General features: G+C 44.9%; 1 pseudogene; it reads right to left on the bottom strand.

Moving 5' to 3' along the window:
- Positions 1 to 291: 291 nt before the first annotated feature.
- On the bottom strand, positions 292 to 3,518 carry LOC124964233 (alpha-1,6-mannosylglycoprotein 6-beta-N-acetylglucosaminyltransferase B-like; annotated as a pseudogene).
- Positions 3,519 to 14,750: the final 11,232 nt, after the last annotated feature.

Below are 14,750 nucleotides of genomic sequence, written 5' to 3'. Positions count from 1 at the left end.
AAACTCTGTCCCCCAACACAGGCTCAGAGATGGAGACCAGGATACCATTAGAACTGTACTGTGCAAACACACTTTCTGGGTGTGTCCCAAACGTGATTGAGTGTCAGCATGGAGGGAAGCAGTAGGCAGATGGAGCGGATCAGTGGGACCTGGGTATGTCAGTACCTGACAGAAAGTCAGGAAGCCTCCCAGGATCCATGGGCCATGGGACCTGCAGTGGAGCAGGGGCTTCTGGGATGTTCTCCTTCATCCCTTCCCGCCCCATCACAGTGTACTGGCTGTCCCCAGCACTCACCTCTGCAGCTCCTTCAGGGAGATGGAGACCACAGGCTACAGCCCAGGATGTAGAGAGCAGCCAGGATGTCCGCTCACTGCACTATCTTCCCTAGAGGCCCGTCCTTCAGCACCCGCGGGCTGAAATTGTCCCTGGACTCTGTCAGGAAGCCAATGTGAACGAGAATCTGGGACAATGAGAGGAGTGGGGTTGTCATGGAAGAGCAGTAGACCTCTGACCCTCCCCCCAAGTCACCAGCTGGGAGACCAGAGGCAGCAGACCCTGTCTCTAGGTTGGGCCTGGGCGGTCACTTTTGGATGCCAAGGTATCCACACCAGGTATCGTGATGCAAGGAGTTACGTTCCAGGTGGACAACAGTTAACATAGACCAGAGAGTTTATGAAATTAGAGGGACTCAGAGAAACATCCAGGGTGAGACAGAGTCGTGTAATTCTCTAGTGTATGCATGGATGGACAGACGGTGGATGGGAGATGAATGGATGGACCCACAAGTCTTCCCCAAATAGACTGTTACTCTGAAAATTCTAGGTGGAAGCCATGACTTCTCTGCCTGATCCGAATGAGTTGTCTACAGAGCACAAAGCACTCATCAGGGCCTTGTCCCCAGCTCTGCAAAGGGCAAAGGGCTTCACCTGCACCACCCTGACCTGGCCATCCCCACCTCTCTCCCTCTGGATCATATGCAAAGAACTCCAGTGCCACTGGCTTGAGGGCCAGCTCTATGCCTGCTCAGAAGCTGATGCTCTGAGAGCATCACCCAAGCTCTCAGGGCTCTGTTCCCTGAGAGAATTACACACCTGCTTCTGGTCCCTCCAGATGCTCCCCAGCTTCTGTGCCAGGTGCTGGACAGCCGTGGCTCACTGGGCAGTGAGCTGCTTGGTCCACTTCTTTATGAAGATCGGGGACTCCTTCCCATTGCCAGTCAGCTCCAGGAGGTGAGATAAGTTGCTCCGGAACACTGCATAGAGGTGAGTCCCGACCTCAACTCTCCCAGCCCCCACCTGCAGCCAGGACCCCCATCCCCTGCCACACTGGGGACAGGGATGCCTCTCACAATATGTATTAAACCCCTTAACCCTAAGCCTAAGCAAGATTCATCATCTGTTAGTGCAATCACGTAAGGATGGTCAGGAGACTGAGGTACAAAAAAGTGCCTGGCATGCGCCTTCAGTAAGTGACAGCTATTATTGGTATTATTCTAGTCCCTTGAGAGGGCATCTGCAGAGACCCAGCCACCTCTGAAGGCAGGCTTTGCTGAGCAGCACCCCAGGGGGTGGAGGGACACTGTCCCCTGACCTCCCATCTGTTCACCTCCTGCAGAGCCCACGACCCCCTTCTACCTGGGCAGGGCTGAGGTCTCTCCCACTATCACAGAGAATGTCCAGCCTGAGGAGGACGTCCCACCCCCTCCAAGCCTACCTGGACTCTGGGAAGGGGTCTGGGGGACGTTTGCACAGCTCTCTGGTTCCTCCAGGGCAGTGGCGGACAGAATCACTCGACCTCACTGAGGTAGCTAAGGAAGGAGCGCTTGGTGCTGTCCACCCTGAAGAAGGTGTAGCAGGGGTCAGAGGTCTAGTGGGCACACATCCACTGCAGAGAGGGCAAAGTCTGATCAGGCGGCCAGCACCAGCCCTGGCCCCTGCAGGCTCCCTTGCATGCACATCTCCAAGGACCCCAAGGTCTGCCAGGACAGGGTGCATGCAGTGTATCCTGCCCTAGAGACACAACAAGGAAGGGCAGAGACGTGGTCAGCTGTCCTGGCCACCAAGGACTCCAGAGAAGGCAGGGTCATGTTCTCCCAGGCCCAGGCAGAGGAGGACCCTGGGAGAACAGGCCAGGTCAGGACACACAGGGGCCAAGTTCTGGGCAAAGAGCCCGGAGGGGCAGCAGTGCAGCCAGGCCTCGTCCTTCATGCCTCAGTCCTTGTTGTGGGGCAGCCTCCAACTGGGCTTGGCTAGGTCCAGGGAAGGACAGTGGTCCTTAAGGAGGGGGTTTCCAGCACCACAGCCTGCTCCTCAGAGCAGCGAGGAGCTTTACAGCTGTGCACTGGCTCTCCGCATGGACAGACGCACAGCCAGAGGCAGCCCTGGAATGGGTTCGGAGGCACCCTCAGTCCAGCTGTGGACCAGGCCAGGAGGAATGGAGACAAAGCAACCAAGGCCTGCTCCTTCTCTGAGCTGTCAGGAATCAGGCTGCTGATGGCACACATTTCATAGCTCATTTACGAGAAGAAAGTGCTGAGCCCCTGGGGGAGATGTCCAGGGGAGTGTGGGTTGGTGGCCATGCAGAGCACCCAGCAGAGACATCTCCCTGAGGTCAGTTTCAGCCAGCTGCACCTGGGCCAGAAGCCACAGGCTGGGCAGAGAGGCCCTTGCCAGTGAATAGCCCCACAGGGTCAGACTCCCAGGCTGCCACCTCCCTGGTCATGCTTCACCCCAGCCAGGTCTCACCTCCCTTTCCTGCACACTCAGGGAACTTGGGGTCACTGGGCACCTCACATTGGTCCCAGGGACCTTCAGACACTGTAGGGAGAGGTCACCATGCTGAGGACAAGGGTCCAAGGAAGAGCCAGGGTAGAGACGGGAGGGACAGGATGAACTCTGGTGAGTCAGGGCAGCAGTGGCCCACACCCTCTGCCTGCCGGAGTTTCCTCACTAGCTGAATGGCCTGACCCAGGGGTCCCCAGATCTGAGTTGCCCTCCTCCACCCCAGCCTTCTAGAAGAGGAGGTCAGAGTCCGCGAAGAGCTGGTGGGAGCAGCAAAAGACTTCAGGCTCCCACAAGCACAACCCTACCCTCTCTGAGGATGGCAGAGATAGGCCTGCGGCCCCTGCTGCTCCCATGGAGGGGAATGGAGGGGGTCTGGGCCCCTTCCCCAGATGGCCACACTCTTGGAGCCCAGAGGCCAGGACTCCAGGGGCCTCCTCTGTCCTTAGCCCCCTCAGGCATGTCAGGGTGGGGTGAATCCTCGGTCACCTTGCTGAGAGCCTGGAGCAGGACCTCAAGAACCAGGTGAGCTGTGGTGGAAGGAGTCAGGCCTCCCCAAGATACCCCCACCTGGCGCAGCAGCCTCAGGGTACACAGTGCTCAACCCTCTGCTGGCACCCACCCTTGATGTGCAGGAGAAGGCTGTGGCAAAGGATTTGGTCCTCCTGCACAGCGATGTCGGGGACATTCTGGGCGATGGCCTGGATCCACTCCCTGAGGCCAGTGCCAGGGGGCATCCTGGGTAGGGACGAGTCAGGGTGAGCTGCGGAACCTGCTTGAGTGAACTTCCTGGGGCCTGGGCCAGTCAGCAAAGGCAAAAGAGTGGGCTCTCAGGTGCCTAAACCCTGCCTCAGCCAGGACCAGGCCAAGAGAGCCAAAGCCAGGTGGCATGGAGCTGCGCTGGCCCCCACAATGCAGTGGCCTGCAGGTGCCTGGCCGGTCTGCATGTGCACTGCATGTGCTCCAGGGGCCGTGCCTGGGCCTGAAGTGACAACGGAGTTCCCACCAAGAGCGAGAACAGAAGCGTCCAGCATGCCCCAGGTGACGCAGGCCCAGCCAGCTGCCCGAAGTCTGTTTCTCTCTTTCCTGCTTCGCCCCAAAATAAGTCCCACCTGCAGCAGCCCAGGGACTTGCGAACTGCCAGGACTCTAGTAAATCATCCCTGACTTCTGAGAGTGAATCCCAGGGACCTTAACGGAGTTGACTGCTGCTGCCAATGCCACACCCTCTGCCTCACCTCTCTGCTGGTGTTGCTTTTATTTAAAGAGATTTTACTTCCTTATCTTGATTGCTGCCCAGCCCTGGGAGCATTATGAGACATTACTGCAGTATTTATCTCATGGAAAACCCTCCTGCTGAGTTGAGCCCAGCAGAGGGCTGATCTTCTAGGCAAGGACAGCCCTGGGGCTGTTCTCCAGGAAGCTCTCTCCTCTACACATCAGGTCCATGACCTCAGAGTCTCACATCACCATCGGGCTCTGCCAGGTCACACCTGCAGTTTAAGCTCCATTTGTCCCTAGCCAAGGTCCTGAATCTTCATGGCCACACCTAACGGGAGCCCATGGAGAATTTTTTGACCTGGTCCCTGATTGGGTCTGCAAAGCCTGCCTCACTGTTCTCTTCTGAGCGGGGTGACCTGTCCACCAGAGAAGGCACAACAGGGACCCTTGATGGCCAGTTGACCTCTCGGGTCACCTGTCCCCTCACCTCCACCTTCCATAGGAATAGAAGGGGCAATGGCACCATCAAGAGAGGGGGCTGGTGGGGACAAGGCTAAGGAGGAGGAAGGGAGGACAGGGAAGGAGCTCCACAGACACTCATGCACACGCACACACACAATCCAGTCCCTCTCCCACTTCATTTTGGTGCCCAAATGCCAGCTTCAGCGACAAACAAAAATCCCCAGTGGAAAATGGCACCACTTTGGTCACTTTGTGGATCAGTGGCAGAGTTTGCCTGGCACATGAGGCACTGGGTTTGATCCTCAGCACCACATAAAATAAAAATAAATAAATAAATGAAATAAAGGTATTGTGTCCATAAAAAAATGGCACCACTTTTGCATTAGTTTCCTATGGCCACTGTAACAAAGTTCCACCAACACACTGGCGTGGAACAACCTGGCACAAGGCATACTGGAGGCACACATTATGATTTCCGGATCTTAAAATAGCTTTAATAATACAGACAAAGTTTTAAAGTTCTGGACAGTGTTTTCAGAGAATAGATTTTCCTTGATATGATTTTTAACTTATTCTCTAAAAGGAAATATTTTTTCTACAATAACAAAGGAGGTTAAAATCTCAGACTTTCAGCCAAATATAGCTATACCCACCATTTACCTATATTTTTAATTCTTTTGTGTTACATCAGAGGTGAGTAGTTGTAGACTTCCTCCTGTATGGGAATCTTAAAGTATATATCACTGGTCACAGAAACAATGTTCTCATTCCTCCATTAGTGCAGTAGAAATGTTCTACCTTAGATGTAGATGAATATTTCAGTGGGGAATTTTGCTAATTGAAGGACATTCATGAAACTAGGGAAGTCATTGTAGGAACTGAATAGAATATTTAATCTTTCCTGTTTGTACAGGATTGGATGGTTTTCCCAAAGATTCAAGCCTACCTGGAACTTGTGAATTTGGCTTTATTTAGAAACAGAGTGTTTGCTCATAAGCAAGTAAAGATATAATCATCCTGAAACAGGGAAGTCACTAATATTTCTTTCAATAAAATTTTAACTTTAATCATCAATATTAATGATTTGATGAGCAGTTTATTGCAGTACTAATTCAAGGGTGAAATTTTCAGTGTAGAAAAGAACAGAATTCATTATTTTCTACAAAAATTCAATTTAAGGAAACAAAAAAGAATGCACAGTTTGCTTTTGGAAAACTGAATTACCTTGGAAAGTAAAATGCTATTACTGATGAAACAGCATCCAATAGAAGAAAGCAAATGAGTACATATTTTGAAATCTGACTTGCAACTGCATGAGTGAGAGATAATTTTGATTCCATTAATATCTGTAATTCTTAGAAATTGTGTGTGTATTGTGCAAATTTAAGTGAGACAAGCAATATTGGTTAATGTAATGTGGAACACCTTCTATAATGATTTTTCTCATTTTTATTCACATTTTTAACAGATCATATTCAGGCAGTAGGCCTGCATTTAGCAGAAAGCTTTAAGTGCAAAGATAAATGATTAAAAGTAATACCTAGGCCGCTGCTGCAGAGGTCTCCACATATTTTTGTGCATTAGTTGTTGAAATGGTGATCTATTTGCATGGTGTTTTGCAGTTCTGCTGTATATTCTTCTATTGTTTTTTTCTCTTTATATGTATTCTTCCACTTACTTGTATGTCTACCAAGATTCCCTTTTTACCTTTTCTTCACCTAACAGTCAATCTATGTTGGTTCCTCTTCCATTCTTCCCAGGATTTTTGCTTCTGCTTCTCTCTTTCTCCCTCATGAACACCATGTCCTGGACTGTTTCTGTTTTCTCCTAACCCAATATTTGAGATTGTAAATCTGTTTGGCAAATTTTCTGTTTTTATTGTGGACAGTGATTGAACTCATCAATTCTGTTTATAGCAAGAGGGAAGTGGAGGCCTTGCTGGGAGCTATGAGATTTGAGGCTGTACATTATTTGCACTGGGTGTTGTTGATATTGGTCTCACTCTTAAAGGTGGGATACTGAAAATCTTCAGTGACAATATAGGTCTACTGAGTAGAACCTGTATTGCCTCATATCCATACAACTTGATGGGAAAACACAGAAGAAACATGAAAAAAACAAGAGTACAAAATACCACAAACAAACCAAATGCCCCAATAAGAGAAGTCACTGACAACACAATAGAAGAAATGTCCAAGAAAAAGTTTAGAATGTACATAGTTAATCTGATCTGTGAAGTAAAGAGTGCTATAAAGAGGGAAATCAAGAGAAAATACAGGAAGTGAGAGATCACTTCAATAAAGAGTTAGAGATTATGAAAAAAACATGCAGGGATTCTAGAAATGAAGGAATTAAAAAATCAAATTACAAATTCTGTGGAATTTGTAATTTAGATTAGACTATTTGGAAGACAACCTTAGATGATGAAGTCAAAATATATAATACTGAAATTACAGTTGACCATGGAGAGAAGTTGGTAAGAATCCATGAACAAAACTTCCAAGAATTATGGGATAACATAAAAAGACCAAATTTAAGAGTTTTTGGAATAAAAGAAGGAGCAGAGGTACAAACCAAAGGAATGCACAATCTTTTCAATGACAAAATATCAGAAAAATTTCCAGACCTAAACAATGAAATGAAAAATCAAATACAGGAGGCTTCCAGGACACCAAATATACAAAACTACATCAGACCCACATCAAGACACATTATAATGAAAGTGACTATAATATGGCATAAGGATAAAATCTTAAAGGCTGTGAAAGAAAAACAGCAGTTTATGTATACAGGAAAACCAATTTGGATATCACCTGATTACTCAACCTAGACCCTCTAAGTGAGGAGGTCATGGAACAACATATTTCAAACTCTGAAATAAAATTGTTGCCAACCAAGGATTGTATGTCCAGTAAAATGAATTTTAAGATTTGAAGATGAAATAAAAACCTTCCATGATGAACACAAGTTAAAAATATTACAGTGAGAAAACCTATACTATAGAATATTCTTAATAAAATATTCCATAAGGATGAAGTAAAAAAAAAAGTGAAAAGCAGCAAATGGAGGAACTACCCTAAAGGAATAGTGAAAAAATAGTCTAAATCAAATTAAAAGCCAGAAATAAACCAAAATGACTAGGAATACAAGACATATCTCCGTAATAACCTTGAATATTAAAGGTCTAAGTTGATCAATCAAAAGGCAAAGAATTGTAGATCAGATTAAAAGGAAGACCCAAAAATATGCTGTCTTTAAGAGACTCACCTCATAGGCAACGACATCCAGAGACTGAAGGTGAAAGGATGGGAAAAATCATATCACTCAAATGAATTGCACAAACAAGCAGGGGTTTCTTTCCTCATATCAGATAAAGTGGACTTCAAGCCAAAGTTAATCAGAAGGGACAAAGAAGGTCATTTCATTCTATAGAAGGGAATTAATTATACAGCAACAATGCATATTGATTGTAAATACTTATGCCCCAAACAATGGAGCATCTACATATGTCAAACAAATCCTTCTCAATTACAAGAATGAAATAGATCACAGCACAGAAATACTGGTGATTTTAACACACCTATCTCATTACTAGATAGATCTTATCAACAAATCTAAATAAAGAAACTGTAGAAATAAATAATACAATCACTAATTTAGACTTCACAGACATACATTCAATATTTCATCCATTGGCTAGCAAATAAGCATTTCTCAGTGGCACATGGATCTTCTCTAAAATAGACCATATCTTATGCCACAAAGCAACCCTTAGTAAATACAAAAAAATGGAGGTAATACCCTGAATTCCATCAAATCACAAAGGACTGTAATTAGAAATCAATGATAAATTAAAAAATAGAAGCTACTCTAAAATATGTATACTAAATAATACACTATTGAAAGACAAAGGGATAGTAGAAGAAATCAAGGATGAAATGAAAAAATACTTAGAGGTAAATCAGAAGAAACTGTTATGAAAATTTATGCTCTAATAAAATAGAAAATATTGAAGACTTTTACAAATTTGTAGAGATACATGGCCTACCTGAGCTAAATCAGGAAGTCATTCAGGATTCAAATAGAACAATTTCAAGCAATTAAATAGAAAACACCATTAAAAGCCTACCAATTAAGAAAAGGGCAGGACTGACTGATTCTCAGCTAAATTACACAAGACCTTCAAAAAAGAATTAACACCAAAACTCCTCAAATTATTCCATCAAATATAAAAGGAAAAACGCTTCCGAACCCATTCTATGAGGCTAGTATTACCCTGATACAAAAACCAGACAAAGACTTACCAAGGAAAGAAAACTTCAAACCAATAATTCTGATGAACATGAATGCAAAATTTCTCAATAAAATTCTGCCAATTCACATACAAAAACATATTAAATATTTAGTGCACCATGATCAAGTGGGGTTCATCATAGGGATGCAAGGTTGGTTCAATATATGGAAATCAGTAAATGCAATTCACCCATCAACAGATTTAAAAACAAGAATCATATGATCATCTCAGTAGATGCAGAAAAAGCATTTGACAAAATATACCCCATTCATGTTCAAAACACCAGAAAAACTAGGGATATAAGGAACATTTCTCAACATCATAAAAGTTATACATGCTAAATGTAATGTCAATATAATTCTAAACTGAGAAAATTTAAAGCATTCCCTCTAAAAATTGAATTATGAGAAAGATGTGCTCTTTTACCACTTTTATTCAACATTGTTCTTGAAACTCTAGCCAGAGCAATTAGAAGAAATTAAAATTATGCAATTAGGTAAATAAGAACAAATTATCACCATTTGTCATTCATATAACTGAATATTTGGAAGATCCATAATATTCCACCAAAAATATTCTAGAACTAATGAATGAATTCAGCAAAGGGCAGGATATAAAATCAATACCCATAAATCAAGCACATTCTTATACATCAGTATTAAGTCACACAAAGAGCAATAAAGAACACTACTCCATTCACAATCACATCAAAAAATAAAATACTTGGGAATAATCTAACAAAGAGGTCAATGACCTCTACGATGAAAGCTATGGAACACTAAAGAAAGAAATTGAAGACCTTAGAAGATGGAAATACCTCCCATGCTCCTGGATAGGCAGAATTAATATTGTCAAAATTGCCACACTACCAAAAGTGTTATACGTTTAATACAATTCCTATTAATATCCCAATGATATTCTTCATAGAACTAGAAAAGCAAACATGAAATTCTTTTGGAAAAATAAGGGGGGAAGGAAAAATTAACAGAATGAATCAAACATCATTACCCTATGTAAATGTATGATTACAAATGGTATGCTGTTACTCCATGTACAAACAGAAACAACATGTATCCCGTTTGTTTACAATAAAAATAAATTAAAATTAAAAAATATATGAAGAACTCTTAAAACTCAAAAATAAGAAAATGAACAATCTGGTTTAAAAATGGGCAAAAGACCCAAACAGACACCTCATCAAAGAAAATGCAAATGGAAACATGAAAAGATGCTCAACATCATATGTCTGCAAGAAGTTGCAAATTAATACAACATGATAACATTACACACCTTTCAGAATTCCCCAAATCCAAAACATAGATGGCAGCAAGTTCTGGTAAAGATGTGGAGCAACAAGAATGTTGATTTTTTGCTGGTGGGAATGCAAAATGGTACAGCCACTCTGGAGGACAGTTTGGCAGTTTCTTGTAAAAAATAAACACATTCTTACCATGCAATCCAGCAACATGCTCTTTTTCGTTTACCCAAAGGAGTTGAACACTCAAGTCCACACAAACAACACCTGCACACCAACATTTCAGCAGCTTCATTCAGAATTGCCAAAGCTTAGAAGTGAGCAAAATGTCCTTCAGAAAGTAGCTGGATAAACAGACTGTGGTGCAACCAGATAACGGAATAGGATTGTCTAAAAAGATGAACCATCACGTCTTGAAAAGACATGGAGGAATCTTAGATGCAAATCCGAAGTGAAAGAATCCAACCCGAAAAGGCTACACAGTGTAGGATTCCAACTCCATGACATTCTAGAAAAGGAAAAACTATAGGCTAGTAATAAGATCAGAGGTTGTCAAGGGTCGGGGAAGTGAGGAAAGAATAGGCAGATCACAGCACATTCTTAGAGCAGTGAAGCTACTGGGTATGGTATCTAATGGTGGCTGCATGTCACTGTGCATTTTTCAAAATGCGTGCAATGTGCAATACCAAGAGTGAACCTGTCGTGAACTCCGGGCTTCAGTGATTATGATGTGTCGCTGCAGGTTCTTCAGCTGTAAGAAATATACCCCTCTGTTTGAAGATGCTGACAGTGGGGAGGCTTTGCATGTGGAGGGGTCGGGAAACATCTGAACCTTCTGCTCCATGTTGCTATGAACCTAAAACTTCTCTTAAAAAAACAAGTTTACTTTGAAGAGAACAACTTCCACCATGGCTATCTTAAAGCTATCGACGTGACATCACAGAACTCAAAGCTGGGAAGAGACTGCACAACTGGCTCTCGGGAGCAGATGGGAGCCTGGACACGATGTCCTGGACGCGGGGATGCAGGGAAGCCTTGGGGCTCTCCAGGGAGGAGCCTCATCAGACTTGCTGGAAGCTGGCTGTGCAGCTGCCCGTGGAGGAGTCAGAGCTTTGATTTATTCAGAAGGAGAGACATTTGTTTCCTTTGTGTCCTTTACCTTTAATACGAAGACTTGTCTAGACATGTACTGTGTAGCCACTCAGACTGGTAGAAAGTGAGTGAGCCTCAGTGAGAAATGGAGGCTGAACCAAAAGCAACTTCAACAATGAGGGGTTTGTGATCTCCCAGAATGAGGTGTCCGGACGTGGGGTAGCTCCCAGCTTGCTTGACTCGGTAGCTCAGCAATGCCATCCTCAGCATCAGTGGTGCCACTTCAGTGGCTTCTGCAGTGTGAATGTCACATGCAGACATGGTCATGTCTAATGAAGAGGCACATTCACTCCCAACCTCAATTAGCGAGCAAAACCTGTCCTAGAAGCCCTTCAGTGTTCACTCCCCAGACCCCACTGCAAGGTTGGATCACCTGCCATTCCTAAGCCATCTCCTAGAGAAGGAGCATGACATGATTGACTCAGACCAGGGGGCAGGACCTTGCAGGAGAGCAGGAGCCAGGAGACAGGCAGGACTGTGCCCACTGGAGAAGCAGGCTTGGGTGGGGAAGGGGCGGGAATGGCTGACGGAACCCAGTGTAGGGAGAATATTAGAAGAAGAGCCACTTATTTTATGAACTGGTTGCTTCATAAACATTTCTTGAGATAATTAAGAAATAAGAAGGCTGTATGAGGAAGCTCCCTGCCCCCAAATGGAAATGCCTATGTGGTCACACTTGGACATAGCAGCCCCCTGCATCAACCTTCCTCTATTGATTCCCACATCCACACCAGCAAGTCAATGGAACAAGTTCTGTGCTGTTCGAAGGAACTAGCACTGTACACAGGGAAGCCATATGTCTGCTATGGGGATGAAGGTACCAGCCAGCCCTGAGGGCTACATAGTCCCAGCAACTCACTGATCCTGGCATGAGAATACCACCACCTTCCCAGGTACACCCAGGTAGGGCTCTGTGTGAGGTCATGTATGGCAAACCCATCTCTACACATCTGAATTCCCCAGAGAGGCTGCACATGGTGTCTCGCTACTCAGGCTCTGACCTGGTTATGGGGAGTTGCTAGGTAATTGCTTCCCATGCTGGAGGAGACTTATTTACCATGGCAAGCCCACATTGGTGGGGGTGCAGAGGAAAGGAGCCCTGGTGGAGGGGTGCAGCAGCCTGGACTCTTTCTCACTCTCTTGAGCTCCTGGACCTCAGAGAAGTGTTTAACCCCTCCAGGCCTCAGCTTTCCCATCAGTAAAATGAAGGAGGGGCTGGGTCTCTTCTTGCTCTAAACCTCTGAGGCCTGCAGATGACATCACTAAATGAGCACTGATTCTCAGACCCCTCCCAGGCAAGGAATGACCCCGGATGGTGCAAAGAGGAATGGATGAAGTTTCTTTCTTTTTCAGTGAATAGGGGGATTAGCCAGCCCATGTCACAAGCTCCTGGGCTCCCTAGATCTTCTTCTGAACCTAGACCTCCTAAGGTCCCTAAAATGACCAGCTTGCTACAGTGTGCTGTCCTACCAGGAAGGGCCTACCAGCTCTAGATCTCTGCTGGCCCCTCTGCCCCAGCTGGAGCCAAGGCAAAGCCTTTCCTAGTCACTGGAGTGGACCTTGACTTCTGTGGTGTGGGCATCTACACAAGTTCTTGGGACCACTTGACCCTGGCTTCATTCTGAGACCAGACTCCACCCTCATCCCTCATTCCTGCAATGAAGTCCTGCCTGGCCAGACACTGGATCCTCCTCGTTTCCCTGCCTCACTCGTGCCAATCCGGTGCAGGAACCAGGTGGTGTCTCTCAACACTGGCTGCCATCCTGCCTGTCCACGCACCTGAAACTCCATATTCTGGGGGCTGTTCCCCTTCCCATGTGGGCCTCCCGCTCAGCACTCCTGTGACCTTGTGCTGAACCCTTGATCCTGCCACCACCCAGGTTTCCCTGACTCCAGAAGGACCGACCCTTCCCATGCAGCAGCGTCTTCAACCCCTGCTGCCCAGGTCCAGTTCTAAACCTTGGCCCCTCCTGCTCCTTCCCCTTCTCCATAAAGATTGGCAAACAGATGATGTCTGAATGTGGTTGAGGACACTAGAATTGTCTTCTCGGGGAATATTCTCCACTGGACAGTGAGCTGCTGTATGGTTGGGAGAAGAGGAATTCCTACCTTGTACGTAGGGAGTGAGAACCACCAGCTGTCACAGTGACTTCTCCAGTGATATCATTCTATCAGCTGACAGCTGTGCTCTGGTGCATTCTAGAACCTTCCAGACACAAAGAGAAAGCCCCATCCTTGAGCCATGAGACTGGGCATCTCCTCTTCTTTCTAATGATTCACTTTCTCTTCCAGGTGATAAAGCACAGGCACAGCTTTGAGTCAGACTGACCTGGGCCCCAGTGCAGACTCTGCCACTTACTCTGTGAGCCTAGGCAAGTTGCTTGACCTCTCTGAGCTGATCTAGATAACTGGGGAAAACAACACTGAGCTGTCACAAGAAACAAACAAAATTATGGGAACCAGTTGGTAAAGGGTCTAGCAAGTAGTGGGTATGACATGTCAGTTTGCTTTCTTCCTTCTCTTTATTTTTATGGCCCAAGCCAAGCCAAAAAAAAATATAGAACCAGAATAGTCAAAGCAATAATTAGCAAGAAGAGTGAAGCAGGAAGCATAACAATACCAGACATCAAACTATACTACAGAGCTATAGTAATAAAAAGAGCATGGTATTTGCAGCAAATAGACATATACCAGTGGTGCAGAACAGAAGACAAAGAGACAAACCAACATAAGTACAATTATCTCATACTAGAGAAAGTTGCCAAAACCATTCGCTGGAGAAAAGATAACCTATTCAACAAATGCTGCTGGGGAAAATGGAAAACCGCATTTAACAAAATGAAATTAAACCCTTATCTCTCACCCTGCATGAACCTCAACTCACTGTGGATCAAGCATTAGAACAGAGACCCTGTGTCTAGTGGAAGAAAATGTAGGCCCAAATTTTCACCATGTTGGCCTAGGACCTGACTTCCTCAACAAGACCCCTTAAGCCCAAGAAGTTAAATCAAGAATTAAATAAATGGGATGCTCTCAAAGTAAAAATCTTCTAAATGACACAAACAATCAGTAATGTAAAGGGAGAGACTAAAGTGTGCGATAAAATCTTTACCACAAGTACCTCAGATAACACTTTAATCTCTAGGATATATAAAGAATTCAAAAAGCTTAACACAAAAAAATAATCTAATCAATAAATGGACTAAGAAACTGAACAGACACTTCACAGAAGATATACAATTGATCAAAAATTATATGAAAAAAGTTCAACTTCTGTAGCATTGAGATAAATGCAAATCAAAACTACTCTAAGATTTTATCTCACTCCTGACAGAATGCTATTATCAAGAATACAAGCAACAATAAATGTTGGCAAGGATGTGGGGAAAAGGTTCACTCATACATTGCTGGTGGGAATGCAAGTTGGTGCAACCATTATGGAAAGCAGTATGAAGGTGCCTCAGAAAACTTGCAGTAGATCCACCATTTGACCCAGTTATCCCAGTCCTTTGTTTATACCCAAAATGACTTAAAATCAACATACTACAGTGACACTGCTAGATCAATGTTTATAGCATCTCAATTC

Source organism: Sciurus carolinensis, chromosome 14 (genome assembly GCF_902686445.1).
Source record: "Sciurus carolinensis chromosome 14, mSciCar1.2, whole genome shotgun sequence".
NCBI classification, from domain to species: Eukaryota; Metazoa; Chordata; class Mammalia; order Rodentia; family Sciuridae; genus Sciurus; species Sciurus carolinensis.
Note: the sequence above shows the minus strand (reverse complement) of the source record. Positions and strands in the feature narration are given on the sequence as shown.